The sequence below is a fragment of the Equus przewalskii genome, chromosome 19 (assembly GCF_037783145.1).
Source record: "Equus przewalskii isolate Varuska chromosome 19, EquPr2, whole genome shotgun sequence".
Classification (NCBI taxonomy): domain Eukaryota; kingdom Metazoa; phylum Chordata; class Mammalia; order Perissodactyla; family Equidae; genus Equus; species Equus przewalskii.
Genome location: NC_091849.1, coordinates 43,242,715 through 43,259,105, shown reverse-complemented (window position 1 = coordinate 43,259,105; position 16,391 = coordinate 43,242,715).

Genomic DNA, 16,391 nt, shown 5'->3' with positions numbered 1-16,391 from the left:
GTGAGGTCATTCCTGAGCAATCCACAAATTCCTTCATTGATCCATGCATTTATGGAGCACTTCCTGAGTGCCCAGCACTGATTGGGCACAGAGATCTGTGAGGGAGGGCCTTTGGGGAGACTAGAGGTCAGACCCCTTCCTGGAGGAGGCATGGGCTTCCTTTAGTTCAAGGAATTAGCCATTTCAGCTCCCGCTCTGTCCTGAAGTCCACTCCCAAGGTCAGAACCCTGGTGAATGTGAGAGCTAGGGTGAACATTGGTGCCCTGGGCTGGGGATGTGAATTGGAGAGGGATGAAGTTGGGGAAGCAGGAAGAATAGTTGGTAAAATGGGTCAAGGAACAAATGCTGAGTTGGGGTAATCAGCAGCTAGTGCTAGGGACTTGTGGGGTGGTATCAGGGTTGGGTAGCCGCCTGGGGAGGAAATGGCTGAATGGACTCCAGTTTAGCTTAAGCAGAAATCACCTTTATCCACTTCTCCCTCAAATATGTGAGCAATTACACAGCATGCAAATCATCAATGTCCACTTCTGCACCATGGCCAGGCATCACTAGCAGATTATAGTGCTCTCTCCTTCTGAGTCCAGAAGCAGCCTTACGCTTTTTCCCACACACTGGTCCAGGCCATCACTACTAATTGATGACAGTTGACAGATGAAATGAAAATCTATTTACCATCTTGGACTGGGATTCAGACATGTACAAGGGTCTAAGGAAACTTCTAGAAGAAAATTCATCCAAAGGGAAGAGGGTTGGGAGACAATCTTGGCCAAGTGACCATGCTTTGCTGTCAAAGGGCAAACAAGGGCAGTTCTAAGCTGGGCGGGTGATTGTCACTGGATTTGCTCTGGTCCAGCTCTCCGGTAGACTTGTATCTGCACCTGAGAGAGAGAGAGAGCAGGAGAGAGAGCTGGGAGTAGAATACAAAGCACTGTGCATCTGCATTCCATTGCCGAGCACAGAATCCACTCTCATGAGTTTAAATGGAAGGGATTTATTACAGAATATGAAATGGCTACTGAACTATTGGGAGGCCGAAGACACAGACTCAGGTTGAACTTTCAGGAACAATCTTCCAGGCCACACTACAGAGCTGGGCCACCAAGAGAGCTGCTGCCTCTTTAGTAATCAGGAGTTCACAGCTCCAGAACCACATGCACTACCATGGTCAGGAAGCTGCTACTGCCACCAGCTCCACACTGCACCCGCTGTGACCCACACTAGTAGATGGGTGCACTGGGCCTTGCCATATTGACCCCCTCTGCCAGCACTGCAGCAAAACAACAACAACAAGAGGAAAAAGTAAATTGTCCCCCTCCCCTTGATTCCCAGAAAGCAGCAGCAGCTGCAGAAGCACAGCCTTCTAAATCTCATGCAAGTGCATCTGAGTTGTTGAATCTGAATTACATCCTGAATCCTAACAGCAAGGGGCACTGAGAAATGTAGTTTTTTTCACTTTTCCTATCTCTGCAGTCTAGGAAGTCAGCCAGCAGAGGGTGGAATGGATATTGAGAGCCAGACCACTGTGTCGAGTACACATCTATAAGACACCAGGCACAGTCAGCTCTGTTTTGGATTCTCTTGGAGGAGGATGGAAGGGGAGATGCATTCCCCTTTCTTTACCACAGACCACTGCACAGCTCTGGTACCTTGAGGGTTCACTGGTGCCCTTCGTTGGTGGTCTGCGGGAGTTTTGGCACCAGGTGAGAAACCTCCCAGGCCTGTCTGGGAGCAGTTGGTGGAACTTTGAAAGCAGCTGGGCCCAGCAAATATTGGTTATGAGGGTCTGAGGGATTTTGTTTAACTCCTGGCTGGATCTGTCTTTGGAAACAATACCATGAGCACCTACCATGTGCCAGGCACTGTGCCAGGTATTAGGAAGATAGAGAGGAAGGAAATACAGTCCTGGCTGCCCTTTGTGGCTCCTTATCTAGCCAAAGAAGAGACATGGAAAGCAGATAAAGGGATGTCCATGGCTCTGGGTGCACAGAGGAGAACAGATCCAAGAGGGGAGGGGAACTTCCCAGGAGAGGTGACATTTGAGATGAGTCCTGAAAGGCACAAGGATGCTGAGAGGAGGCCTGGGTGAGGGGCAAGAAGGGATGTGGGTGGGGCAGGGACTGTATTTGAGAAATAAAGCCAGGGATTTCTCAAGGTCCAAGATTAGCCTCCTCATCCAGACCAGGCTGGTATTCCTGTACTGGGCACCGGCATCTGGCCAGTCCTGCAGTTTGCCCCTGCTCTCCTCAGGCTGCAGCATGGGGTTTGCTGCCTCTGCTTGCACAGACTGCCAGGAATGATGCATGGTTGAGGAGGGGCTGGGGGAGCCATGGGCCACTACCCAGGCTGGAAGATTTGTGGTACCCTCTACCCTACGGGTGGTGGCAGCAGAAGAAACTAGCCCATGTGGGCAGGGCTGCCCCCATCACCACACCTGGGGCCTCTGGGCAACAAGGCCAGGCTGTCAGAGGAGTCAGTGGAAGCCCCAAGCCCCCAGCACCCTCCTCCAGGGCTCCTTGTGCTCTGCTTTCTCCCTGAGGCAGACCTGCCCCTCCCTCCCTGCATCCCACACCATCCTGATGCCAGCTCTCCCTGGCTTGGGCCGCTGGGGGTACCCATGATGGGGTCATTACAGGACACAGTGCCAGAGGGTCAGAATGGAAGAGGCCCAGCTGTCAGCTGGAACCCATCAGAGGCAAACCAAGCCCTGGCAGCAGGCGGGAGGGGGAGGGTGGCTAATGAGAAAGGTGTCCCTGCGAGCTGCAGCTGTAAGCCTCTTCTTAACCCTTCCTACTCCTGTCCCCGGGGTGTGTCCTAAGATTTTCCCATGGTGACAGGTGGCTCCAGGTCCCTGGTTCTTCAACCCAGGTTGGTGGGAGTGGGGAGGGGTTGATTTAATGGAGACACCCTGCCCCTGCTCCAGGGAGCCCCTTGTCTGAAGGGAAAGAAACAACATAGCTCCTGTTTTCAGGGAGACCTGAGTCTTACGGGGAAGATGCAGCTCAGACCCAGTCTAAGGGAGGAGACACGGCCCTGCCCTTGGGGAACCCAGTCTGAGGGGAGACCCGGCCCCATCCTCGGGGAACCCCGGTCTGAGGGCAGACACGGCCCGCCCCCAGGGAGCCCAGTCTGAGGGGGAGACCTGGCCCCGCCCTTGGGGAGCCCCAGTCTGAGGGGAGAGACACAGCTCTGCCCTCACTTAGCTCAGGGTCAGAGATGGGGAGGCTGTGTCTCCTTTTTAAGCTAAGAAATCAATATAATGGCAACTCTTTGGACTTTCTATGTGATTTTGTGAACAATCAGCAGCTTGATCACTTCCTTGTACTCTAAAACCCCAGGAACGACATGTCTGCAGATCCAGAGAGCTGTCGCTGGGAGACAGTTTGTCCTGGTTGCCCTCTTTGGGGCGGCTGCCCTCCTCAGCCACCTGCTTTTCAGAAACCCTTCTTCATCCTGAAAACCACTCAGCAGCTGGGTTCTTTTCAAGCACTGAGTCGATTCCTTCTTTGGTATCCGCATAACTTATATAACTCGTGGCTTTCAATTAACAATTACAGTTGGTGAGCAAGAGCACAAAAGGAAACACGTCTACGTGCCGCTGGCCCTTCTTCAGCTGTGTGGTTAGAGGTCCCCGATTTATTTTCCACAGTTAGCAGCTGGCCTTCTCCCAACTTCTCTCCCAGTTCTCCTTGGACGGCCTGCTGCTGGCTGGGCAGGGCAGTCTGGCGGAGCTGCCTGAGGGCACCCCTTCCTCTGCTGGGATCCCCGAAGAGTTCAGGCCTCTTGGTTACTGGGCTGCACGGGGCTGATTATCAAGCTCTTCACGGGGACACAGGGGCCCAGGCCTGCATGCAGGATGAGGAGGAAGGCCCAGAGATGCCTTTGCAAGCCTCTGCTGTGCTCTTCGGGCAAGTCATTCCAACTCCTAGGCCTCGGCTTCCTCATCTGTTAAATGTAAGGGAACAGTTGGTTTAGGTGGTCCCTAGAGCCCCTTGCACTTGGACTTTGATGCTCCTGCCTGCTCCCCACCCCCCTGCCCCCCCAGCTCTGGGATCTCCCACCACCCCGTCATGATGACAATGACAATGGGTGGGTTAATCACGACCTTGGCCAGCAGTCAATGCAGGCAGCAAGCGTGCCACCAGGCAACCTCGTGCTGCTGGCAGAAGGGCTGCTGCCCCATTTCTTCCAGCCCTCATCGGGCACTCTACCGCCTGAGGGCCGTGGACCTAGAGGCCAGTGTGGCTGTTCAGCTACGTGTACTGGGACCCATCTGAGCCAGCCTCTGGGCCTCACCCTATGGGGGCTTCCAGCACAGCGAGGTGAGCATCTATGGGAGGCTTGAGATCTGTGAGTGCTGCAACCATCAAATATTTCCCAAGCCCCTGCTCTGAGCCAGGTCCTGGGCTGGGCAGGGGGATGACAAAGACAAATAGCCAGACGTGGCTCAGTTTCTTGTGGTGCTTAGAGGCATGTGCGTACGCTCTGACATCGGTCTGCCAGGTTCAAACCCCGCTCTGATGCTCACATGGGCAAGGTTCTTAGCATCTCTGTGCCTTGATTTCTCCGTCTGTAAAATGGGGAGGCAAATAGTCCCACAACCGTGGGGTTGTGGTGAGGATTAAATGAGTCAGTGAATGTTAAGTGTTTAGAGCCTAGGGCGTGGCCATTACAACTTTCATTTCATGAGCACCAACTCTGTGCCAGGAACTGTTGTGGCATCTGGTGTAAAACAAATCCTTCACAGGGAAAGAGAGAGATCATTTCCAGCTTGACTGAAGCAAGAGGCTTTATGGGAGTATTGGTACCACAGTTTGGTCTTGAGGGATGGAGCTAAATACTATGGGTAGCACTGGGGGAGGGCATCCTGGGAGGAAGGAACAGCATGAGCCAGGGCAAGGAGGCGAGAAGGTAAAAACCTATTGAGGGAACTCTGAGAGGACCAGAGAGACTGAGTGTAAAGGAGAAGAAACTGGGCTTAAGCCAGATGAACTCCTTGACCATAGGATGTGGCCTTTATCTTATAGGTAAAGAGGGGCCACAGATGGTTGTTGAGCAAGGGGATCCTTCAGGGAGACGAAGCTGCTGTATTTAAATGAGGCAGCAGGGTTAGATTCCCTAGATGATAAAGACAACAATGAGAAGATAATAAGAAACCTTTCATTTTGTAGATTATAAAGTCCACCGAGGGTTTCCATGGGCACATCTAGTCTGATCATCGCTGCAACCCTGAGAGATGAGGTGAACAGGGATTATGACCTTTGCTTGATGGATAGGAGGGTGAGGCTCATCCAAGGGTACCCAGGAGCCAGGAGGGATGTTAGTCCCCATCCCGTGGCTGCCCAGGGTAACGAGACCACCTTCTCAAGCCCCATCCTTAGGTCTTCTCTCCTGTCAGCTGGGTTCTGTCCCATCTTTAGGGCCTGGCATGCTGGTGTGTGTGCGTGTGTGTGTGTGTTGGGGGGTTGCGATGAGGGTGTCTGTGCAAGGATCCCCACCCCACTCCCCTATCAGGCCAGCACCAGGCCTGCTGCACTTCTGGCCCACTGCCAGGGGCCACCCAGCACACAGTTGGTGGGCATCTAACCTCTGCTGACTGGTGCTGAGAGCAACGATGACTTGAGTAGGGGGTGACTAAGCCACTGCCAGAAGGCGCAGAGGGGCAAGCAGGGCTCAGGGGGATGGGGTGGGCACATGCACAGCTCTGTCCCTACAATTCGCACCCCCCCCTCCGCGCCCCGGCCCCGCGCCAGAAGCGCCCCAGCTGAGCAGCAGCCCAGGAGGTTGGGAAGAAGCCTCCATTTGCTTTTCCTGCCCTGCTGGGCTCCTCCCCCTCTCCTCTGGGTTCCCGCCCCAGGGCTGGGAGTCTGGCTTCTGACGCCCCAATCTTAGCTCTTTCCTCTCTTGGGATCCCACCTGCTTGGCTGACACCCAGGCTCCCTTCCACACTGGGGCCTTCCTCCTCTGATGTTCACTTTCCTCGTCCTGGAGTTCCCAGCAGGGCCCAGGGGTGGGGAAGGAAATGGTAGAGCCCCTGGCTTCCGGAGACCTGCCCCCTGCCCCCTGCCCCCTGCCCCGTAGACCAGGCCAGGTGGCCTGTCTTTCCACAGGACACAGCCCAGGGCCTGCCTCTCGCTGCAGCCCAGGTAGCATCTGTTGGTAGTGTCTGTTGGGGCCCCACTCTTCAGGAGAGTCCAGGAGCCCTAGGGGGACAGGGAGTGAGAGCACTGAAAAGGCACATCATAATAGAAGGCCAAGGGCGGCTCCAGGAGAGGGCTTTGCAGGGTTTGGAGAAGTGAGGTCTTGGAGCCGGAGTGGAGGCAGTCAGGGACTTCTGGCGGTGGGGTCCCTGACAGGAGCTGAGCCTCGAAGGGTGTGGGGCTTGGATCTGGGAGGGGACTTTCCAGGGGATTCTTTCCAGAGGGTGGGAACCGCCTTACTCAGCAGTATGTGGCAGTGGGTTGAGGGGGAAGAGCAGAGGGGTGTGGCATACTTGCCCTGGTCAGCTCTGGAAGAGGTATGCATGATGGCCTGGAAGGCTGGGTGGTTAGAGGCTGTTTATTTGTTCATTCCTTCACTTACTAACTCATTCATTCATTTGCATTCGTCCAGAACCTCCTCTGTGCTCAGTGCTGTGCTTGGGACTGAGGGCTTAATGAGAAGCAGGGCAGATGTATTCCTTCCCTCCTGGAGGAGCTCCTGGTTAAGATGAGAAGGCTGATGAGCAAACAGGCCATCCCAAAACACTGATCCGCGCCTGGAGAGAAGAGATGCACGGGCTGCGAGAGCAGAGAGGAAGGCTTCTGCCTCAGATCCCAGGGGAGGTGGAGCAGAGAGCTGCAGGATGATGAGTGGGCTGGGCAGAGAGGCCTAGAAGGAGAAGAGAGCATCCCAGAACGGGAGTGGGGGTTGTTCTTTTCAGTGGGTGAAGATCAGGCAGGAGGCACAGTGGTGGCAGGGGCTAGATCTCACGTGTTGTGCTGTGTACATTAAGGAATTATCTGGAGGGCACTGGGAAGCCTTTGAAAGCCTTTAAGCAAGGGTTGTAAGGGATCCGATTTGTGTTTTGGAAAAATCCCTTTAGTGCAGGTGGAAATCAGGTTGGAGAGCATCTGAGGGAAGTCCTGTACCAGGTTCAGCTCCAGGGCAGGGAGGAGCACCTCTTGGACACAAGCCCTATAAAGGCAGGATGGTGGCCTTATTCTTGCTGTTACCCCTCAGCGCCCATTGGGGAGTGTTGCCCAAGTCCTGCTAAGGGAGGCCATGTGGGGTCCTGGGCGATGGCTGGTCTTCTTGCCCACAGAGTCCCTTGTTCTTGCTGAGGTGCAGCCACTGTGATGGTGACATAGCTCTCTGGCACCATCAGGGAAACATGAGGGCCTCCATTCTGGGTGAAGGCTGCCAGGAGAAGGTAGGGAACCTCTTGGAGGAGGCAGGAAAGAGCCGGGTCTCAGAGAAGGAGCCTCTTTGGATTTATCCATTAATGCCTGCATCTCCTCGCCCCAGGTGATTCATTTGGCCTTTAAGAGTAAAATGCATGTGGTTCCCATGCCCTAGTAGGGTGGGTGTTGGGAGGGAGGTAGCTTATCCCGGACTAAGCCCAGCATGTGAGGAGGGCAGATGGACCCCAGGGATGGGGGTGGAAATGAATGTCATGGTCGAGGGCACAGGTGGGGGTGGGCTGGACTTCCAAGGCTGCCTGCCCTGGGAAGGATGGGGGGTGATGGAGTCGGGGCTTTTGGGGCCATACCCTGTACCTGTGCTCCTCTGCCTGCGGCCTGTGTGGGCTGGGGGATGGCATGCCACTGGTTCAGGAAGCTTCCTTCTCCCCCAGTTCCCCACACAACCCTCCCTCCCAAGGGGAGAGGGGAATGGAAGGGCAGAGAGGGCTGTTTGGCCAGGCCCCCAGTTCAGCCAGGCCTGGGAACCCTGCCCGAGGCGCCTGAGACAATGCGGGGAATGGAGGCTGGCCTGGCTCGAGGAGGGGGCGGGACCAGTGCCCACTCCATTCACAGTCCTGGCCCAGGCACTGCATGGTGGCCTGCAGCACCATCCCCCACCCTTGGGCTCCCCGCCCAGTCCCAGGCTTCTACCCACCCACCCCTTAGGAGCTACCAGCCATACCATCCTCCCAGAAGGCCCGTCTCCTTCCCAGCCTAGTCCTAACCCCACAAGGGAAGAGTGTGTGTGTGTAAGATATGCCTGAGTGTGCCTCAGTGTGTGAGTATATATGTGTGTGGGCGTGTGAGTGTGTGTGTGTATGAGTGCTGGAGTGTGTATGTACATAAGTATCTGAGTGCGTCTCCGTGGGTAGGTGTATATATGTGTGTGAGCATATATATAAGCATGTGTGTGTCTATGAGTGTGTATATGAGTGTGTAAATGTGCATGTGAGTATATATACATGTGTAAGTATATCTACAAGTGGGTGTTAGTGTATGTGTATCTACGAGTGTGTGAATGTGTATATGAATGTTTGTGAGTGAGTGTGTGTGAGTAGTGGGGAAGTAGTAAGGAGACAGAAGCTGTGCCCACTCTCCCCCGCCCCACCCCAGCCATTCTGACAGTGTAGTGGGTGCCCTGGCCTCCCATCCAGGCCTGCACGCCCGGCATTTCTCAGGACAGCCTTCCTTCAAACGGGTTAGCCCCCTGCCCTGCTGGTGCCATTTATTTTTCCCACCCACACAGCTTCGTATTCAGGGTGGAAAATGCAGCCCCCATCTCTGGGAGCCTCCTTCTCTACCGCTGCCGGAGAACCCCAAGTTCTCTCTACCTGGCCAGCCAGAGTAGGACTGGGGGCTAGGGAGGAGCTACTGCAGGTTCCAGGGGAGATGACCCAACTTTTGGGGCTCTAGGCTGGGGGGTTGTGGGGACAGGCTTCCTTGTTCCCAGCCCCAGGCCTGGCCCGGATTTCCCTGGACGGGACAGCAGGAGGGAGCTCTGGCCCACAAGAGAACTGGGATTTGGTTATTAAACCAAGTTGCAAGTTCAGTTGGCTTTCCGGCCAACTTTTCTTCCCTCCTCCCTTTCTCCTCAAGATAATAGAAATCCCCCGGAGGGGTTCCTTCCCTCCCCGGCCAGCTTTGGGAGGCTGGGGCCCTGCCATTGGCCCAGGCCCCTGTCATCACAGGCACACCCCCTGGGCCTGGGCCAGCTCCACCCTTCACCCCCCTCAAGGGGGAGCAATTACATCAGCTGCTCTTTCCAGCTCCAGCCCTCCCTGGGAGAGGCCTCTGACTATTCCCTGAAAGGGCCTGCTGTCCTAAAGGAAGGATGTCATCTTTGACCCTGCCTCCTGACCTTTGACTGTCCCTGACCCCTGCCAGGCCTCGAAACCATGGTAGCAGCAGGGGTGAGTTGGGGCAGCATTATGCCTGGATTTGAATCCTGGTTCAGCCGCTTTCCAGCTTTGTGATACTTGGCAAGTCACTTACCCTCTCTGAGCCTCAGTTTCCCCATCTGTAACTGGGGATGATGAGAGTGCTGTGTTTATTGGTTTGTTCCGGGAATTCAATGAGCTAATATTTGTTAGGGACTTGTGCTTTATCTCACACTATGTAAATGTTGGTTAACTAGAAACATCACTTCCCTAAATGTTGGCGAACTAAGGAATAGGTGGATGGGTGGGTCACTGACCCGCTAACCCCTGGCTTCGTGCCTCAGCAGTTACCCCTGTTTTGGTAATTAGCTCCTACCCCACATGGACCCAAGAAGTCTCTGTCTTCTACCCCCTTGTGCAGTGCTGAAGTCCCATCCCCAGCATTTTGCCCTGATCCTGGCACTCCATCTCCTGGGGCAGGGATGTCTCAGGAGAACATGGAGCCTGATAGAGGGTCAGGAGAAAGTCTCTCTCACCCTGACCTTCTCCCCTCTGCTTTTCGGCCACAGCAGCCATCCCCTGTGGGTACCTGAAGGAAGAAGAGGTGCCCATGCATCAGGTCTCTCTCCAGCACCTTCTAGGTCTTTGCGCCCTGGAGAGGAAGTGGCAGCTTTGCCTGCTGGGCCAGAGATGTGGGTTTTGATTTGAGGATGGAAAAGATTCACTCATGGAAACTCACTTGCCTTCCTGAGACTGTGATCCTGATCCATTCCCAGACGCCCGTGCTGCTCAGGGGCAGTGGTGTGGGGGCTCCGCTCCACCTCGTAGGGGTGGTGGAGGGATTCTCTGTCCTCCCAGCACCCCATCCCCCAGCTTCTCCCCTCTCCCTAGGCTCAGACCCCACAGAGGGGCGGGCCTCAGTCTTGCCTGGTCTCCTTTGCACCCCTTCTCCTCGAAGGCCACGCAGAGACTTGTCCAGCTGTGAGCCCTAGGCCGGTGCCCTGCACTGCCCAGCCACCTCCGCCTGGCTCCACGGCAGCCTCCCTGTCCACCCGACTCTTGTCCTCACTGTGGGGCTGGAGACTGAGGCAGCTTTGTCCCTGGGCATGGGGCCTGCCTGATGCCAGGCTTCTTGGTGCTCAGAGTTCTCAACTCTGTCACAAGGACTCCCTCTGTCCTCTCCTGCGCCGGGCACTGCAGGGCAGGGATGGAAAAGGATCAGGTGGTTCTGGTCACCATGGAGCAACTTGACCAGAGAACACCCCTCAAAGAGAAGCCAGGAGCAGGGAGCTTCCTTCTATCCTCCCTTCTCCCCTCCCTCCTTCCTACAAGTGTTTCCTGAGCCCTCTATTGTAGCAGGTGTGTGCCAGGCCCTGGCCATCAATGAAGGCTTACGCTGCTGTGAGGTTCAGAGGGAGCCCCGCTGCTGGACCACACACAGCTTTATTTTCCTTGCCTTCCACAGCTCTGCTCACTGGCGGCTCCCTGAGGGAGAGGCTGAGTCTCTACACTCAGACTGTGGTGTCTCCCTGTCACGGGATTTCCTGCATTGATTGATTCATTGGTTCATTCACTTGCTGTCATTCAGGGGCTGCTCGCTATGTCCTGGGCTCTTGTGAATTGGCCAGTCATGCAGGTACCATCTAAACTGGTTCCCAGTGGATGAGAAGCTGGTTCTGGGCAGGGGGTTCCATGCAGAGGGAGCAGCACATGCAAAGCTAGGAGCCTGAGAGCGATTGGAGGCCTGCCCTGGGCTGGGGTTGGAAGGGGATTTGCAGTGGCAGTGACGCCCGGGGAAAGCAGGATCTGTCCCCGGAGCCATGGAGAAAGGAGGCTTTGAGAATGGTTGGGGATTTCACTGCTGTGTCAGGAGGAAACCCAGGAGAGTGTCAAGTATCATTGCCCAAAGGAAAATCCGAGTCCAAAATTCTGCCGAATCCCTGACTCATCGCTGGGGGTAGAGGGAGGTGGGAGAAGATTGGGCATCTGGTCTTCAGTTCTGGCCTTCCAGGAGGAGCCTTCCAGGAGGACGTCAGCTCCCTCCTCACAGACTCCTCCCCCTGCCTCCTCAACCTCCCTGCCCTGTGGAGAATGCATCCTAGGGCCCCGGCTGTCATCATGCTCTCCCTGTTGTCTAGTCATAGTCTCTCCTGCTGCTTTCTTGCATGTCCGTGGGGGGAGGGACCACGACTGCCCCACCCCCCAGGCCCTGACAGAGGCCCTCTTCATCCCCTACCTCCCATCCTTTACCTGCCCCCAGGTACTGTCCTGGGCCACTTGGGCTCTGTCCAGGGCATGGGGTTAGTTCCTGGGAGACAGCCCTCAGCCCCAGGCCAAGCCTCCACCTTGATCTCTAGAGTAGACCAAGGTTTTAAATCACACTGAGAGGGCTGGAGGGGATGCAAGCCCAAGCTCTCCTCCTGTCTATTTATCTCTTTTGGCATCTCTGTCTCTTTTTCTCCCCCTCTCTGTCTCCACCCCTCCCTCTTTCTCTCTCTTTCTCTGTCTCTCTGTCTTTCCTTGGTCCTGTCTCGGCCTCCCACCTTCCCAGTCTCCCTTTGTCTCTGCCCCTCTCCCTCCCTCTAGGTCTCAGTCTCTGTCCCCATGGCCCACTCTCTTTCTGATGGTCCCCTGGCAGTGCTGGAGGATGAGAAGGCGGAATTGTGGGGCTGCGGGCACATCTCTGCCCAGCAGTGTGCTGGTGGCCTGGCAAGGGGCATCGTGCACGGTCACCCACTTCCTCACCAGAGTCAGAGGAGATTCAGGGGACAAGGTCTCAGATCAGCAGCCTGGCTTCCATACCAGGCCCATTGGAGGAATTCATAATAAAGGACCGGACCCTGATGCCCTGAGAGCCTTAAGTTTCTAGAAGAAAGGTGGTGTGGTTGCTTCTCTAAGGGGGAAACCCTGCCCACCCAGTGGAGGGAAGGAAGAACATACACTGGTTGGACTTCACGCCTCCCCTGAAAAGGTTCCACCTCCAAACTGTCCGTGGGATTGGGGACACTGTTTTGTCACAGAGAGGCGATGGGTTAGAGGCAGGAAACAAAGGAGGAGGGGACTAGGCTCTTCTCTGGCTGGCCAGTCAGTAGCTCCCCTGGGCATCAGTGCTGGGCTGGGCTCCCGGAGCCTCTCTATGGGAATCTGAAGGAGGAGGAGACGGAAAACTCTGAGTCTGCAGAAGAAATTAAGCTCCTGGAAAAGAGATGAGCAAAGACAATGGGAACAGATCTCTAGAGGGTCCTGGGGTGGAGTGGGAGGCCACAAAAGCCGGGGGAAGGGTGTTTTCTACAAATGGAAGGCAATGCACTTTAGGGAAAACATGGAGCCATGCTGGCTGGATGCTCAGTGCGCCTGGAGGTCTGATGGGTCTCTCGTGAGGGCTGCTCAGATTGAGGAGTGGACAAATGGTGGGGCCCTGCAGTCTCATCTAGAAGGAGGGGGTCAGGAACTTTCCTGGTGACAGGCCAGTATGGTGACTGAGGGCACTAGGGTGGAGAAAATGGGACACCGACCCTGCATGGCTGATGGGGGAAGACACCCCTGTCCCCTGCTGGTTCCCCAGGACCCCACAGGGCAGTGTCCTGCTCCAGTTCTGAAGGTTTTCCGTTCACTGCCTCTGTCTCTCCTTGTTGTTCTCTCCCCAACCCCCCTTCTCTCTCTCTGTCCTTTTCTTCTTTCCCTTGTCCTCCTGTCTCTCTCAGGCCCTGACTCTCCTGTCAGGCCCTTCTCTCTTTCTCTGTGTCTGCTTCTGTCCAGCCCCAACACCCTGGCCTCTTTGTGCTGTCTGGAACCAGGAGAGCCCCCTCTCTCCACTAGACACTGGATGACCCCTGCCTGTGGGAGGTGGGGGGGTGGGGGTAAGTGTGCGCATGTGCTGAGCCAAGGGTGATGATTGTCTGTGTGAGTGTGTCTGTGTGAGGGGGCTGCTGGTTGAGTCAAGAAGGAGCAGGCAGTGGAGGGTCTAGCTGAGGTGGAGGGGGTCAGGGCCGGCGGGGGCGCTGCTGTCCCTCTGGGTGGTGGGCAGAGATAGACTTTCAGGCGGAGGCAGCTCCAGCCCTGCCCCGGGGCCCCTACTCATTCTAGGAAAGTTACAAGAGCTGGCCCCACGGTGGCCAGCACACGCAAAGCATGTTTCTCCACTCCCCAGGTCTTTGCCTCTGTCCCTGTCGGTTTTGCTGCCAGTTCCTGGTGGCAAGCTGGCAGCCTCGTCTCTGAGGCCAGAACTGCCCACCTGGCTGGGTGGGGGCTCCGTCCTTGCTTATCTGTTGTCCCCAGGCAGGGGCAGGGACAGGGGCAACTCTGGGGCAGGGACATGCATGCTGGGCCTGCTGACACTCAGGAACGGCACCCACACACCTCCCTGCCAGCTGCCCACCCTGCACACTTTGCCTCATTCCAGGAGCTGGCCAAGCTGGTCTTCCCTGCATCCCCATCCAAGCTGGTTTTTTCCCACAAGTCTTTCCAGAGGCTGGGGTCTCCTGTGTGGGCAGCTCACCCTCCCTTCGTTTCTCAGGCTTCAATTCCTGGCTGCAACTCGCCTCCTCTGGGAAGCCTTCTTTGATTGCCCCCTTTCCCTATCAGCTAGCCCATTCCTCCTTGGCCCTGCCAGATTGCTGGGCCCACAGAGGACACACCGTGTGACTGATATCCAAGTTCCTGGTCAAGTGCCTTCCAGGGAACAGCCTGGGGCAATGACTGCCACCCATCACCTGCCAGGCACTTTCAGTGCATTATTCACTTCTTTATTCACACGACACCCCTCTCCGGTGGAGTTTGTTATTCCCATTTGACAGATGAGAAAACTGAGGCTCTGAGAGATTGACCAACTTGCCTGAGGTCACACAACAAAACCCCCAAACTCAAAATGAGGTGGGAATGGTGGGGGCTTCCATGGTAGAGGGACCAGTTCCCGCCAACAAAGGAGTTGGTGTGTCTCAGCTCTCAGGCATGTTGGGATGGAAAGTCCAGGGGTTGCTACCAGAGTTTGGGATGGAGGCAGGAGGATGGGTGAAATGACCCCTTGAGAGTTTGCCTGGGTTTAGTCCCCTCCCTTTACCCTCCCAGCACCACCTTCATGGGGCTCACCCCCCTTGCTCTCCCATGAGCACAGTTGCTGAGTAGCTCCCAGGCCCTGCCTGGTTCACCCCAGACCCAGCTCTGGCTCCCTTCCTTGGGGCTGGCCCCAAGATGCCTGTGGAGGCCTGGTTCCAAGCAGCCTGCTCATTCTCTGCTCCAGAGGGCCCCCATCCTGCCCCCTCCCCAGACCACCTTGGCTGGGATTCACCTAGGATCTCCACCCAGGGCCCTTTTCTAGCTTTGGGGTGTCAGAGGAGCCTGGATTCAGACTTCCCATCCCCGTGACCATACACAGAGCCCATCCCTCCTTTTCCCACCCTGTCTCTGCTCTTCTTCCTCTCTTCCTTCACTCTCTCTTACCTTTGGGGTGCCTACCACGTGCAATGCACTGTGCTCATGTCAGACCCAGAATCCATGGTAAGTGGGTCTGTCAACAGCCAATGAGAGGAAAACATGAACCAATGCAACATGAGTCTGAGCAACGCTCTGTGAGAGCTCTGGGAGGAAGAACAAACGCGGGTAGGCGCCATCTTGGAAACTGTCTGTAGCAACGGCATGGAGCTGAGCCTTGAAGCATTCCGACAGCAGAGGAGAGGGCACTGTGTGCCAATCTGGGGGCCACATCCTGTGTGGAAAGGCCAGAGGAGTTTATCATCTTGGACTATGAGCTTCTGGGCAGGGCCTGGATCCTACAAAGCAGCACTGCCAGACTACCTGGGGGAAGGACCAGTTTTTTCTTTTTTAGTTCCAATTTGTCATAGACCAATAATATTATAAAATATAATACAAAGGAATTATTAGAAAAATAAAATAAGACACAGGAAGCTGCAATTTTTTATTGTTGGATTCAACAGACATGAAATCACTCTGTCAAATAGCTATTAAAGATTCTAAATGCCTGTGCTTCGTCTCTGTACCTCCCCTGTCCCAGGCTGGTTGTAAGTGGCTGTGGACAGGCCTGGAAGGCGGATCACTCCTTGAGTGTCACTGCCCTGGAGCAGAGTTTTCAAGCCGCAGGTCGTGACCTGCTCGTTGGGAGGGAAATTAATTCAGTAGGTTGGGGCTGGCATTTTAAAAACATGAAATAGAACACAATAGGAAAAAGACTGTCCTACGTGTAGTAGGAAAGTGTGGTTTTGTGAGACGCATATTTCAGGTATGTGTACACACGCGTGCTCGCACTGGGCTGGGAGTTGAGGCCTATGACTGTGCGTTGTGGTCAGGTGCCCCTGCCCACAGTGCCCTATGGACCGACTCTGCTCTCTGCTGCCACTCTCCCCACCCGAGCTCCTCACTTCCCGCCCTCTAGAGTCTACTTCTTTGTCTCCTCCTCTGGCCATCTCTGGGCCTCTCTTGGTTCCCGGGCAGGGATCCTGCTCTGGCGACCTTGGCCTTTCCACTTGCCTGTTTCTTTCTTCTGGACAGTTCTCCTCCTCCCTCACCTTTGCTAGATGCTCCCTTCCTCCTGGGCCCCATGTAATTAGGCCCCAAGTGCTGTACTGGGCCCAGGGCAGCCCCGAAACACAGAACACAGGGGCCCTGCCCTCAAGAAGGGAGAGCTGTGCTTGGGGTCAGAGCTGTACTGGGCGGTCCGGGAATGGAATGCATAATATACAGGAATACGTGAAAGGAACCAAGCCCAGAACTCGGCTCAAGGCCCCTCCCCCCAAGGCTGGGCCAGGAGAGGACCTGGCTCCCCCCGACGACCCATGATGGGGGGAACCACATGACCCCATCCAGGGTCCCTGCTTAGATTTCACCTCCTCTTTTTACGGCTCTGTTGATTCACTGCTCCCACTCTTGGGATGTGCTACAATTTATTTAATCAGTTCTCTATACGTGAACATCTGGGTTGTTTCCACTTTTTTTTTTTTTAAAGATTTTATTTTTCCTTTTTCTCCCCAAAGCCCCCTGGTACATAGTTGTATAATTTTAGTTGTGGGTCCTTCTAGTTGTGGCATGTGGGACACTGCCTCAGCGTGGCTTGATGAGTGGT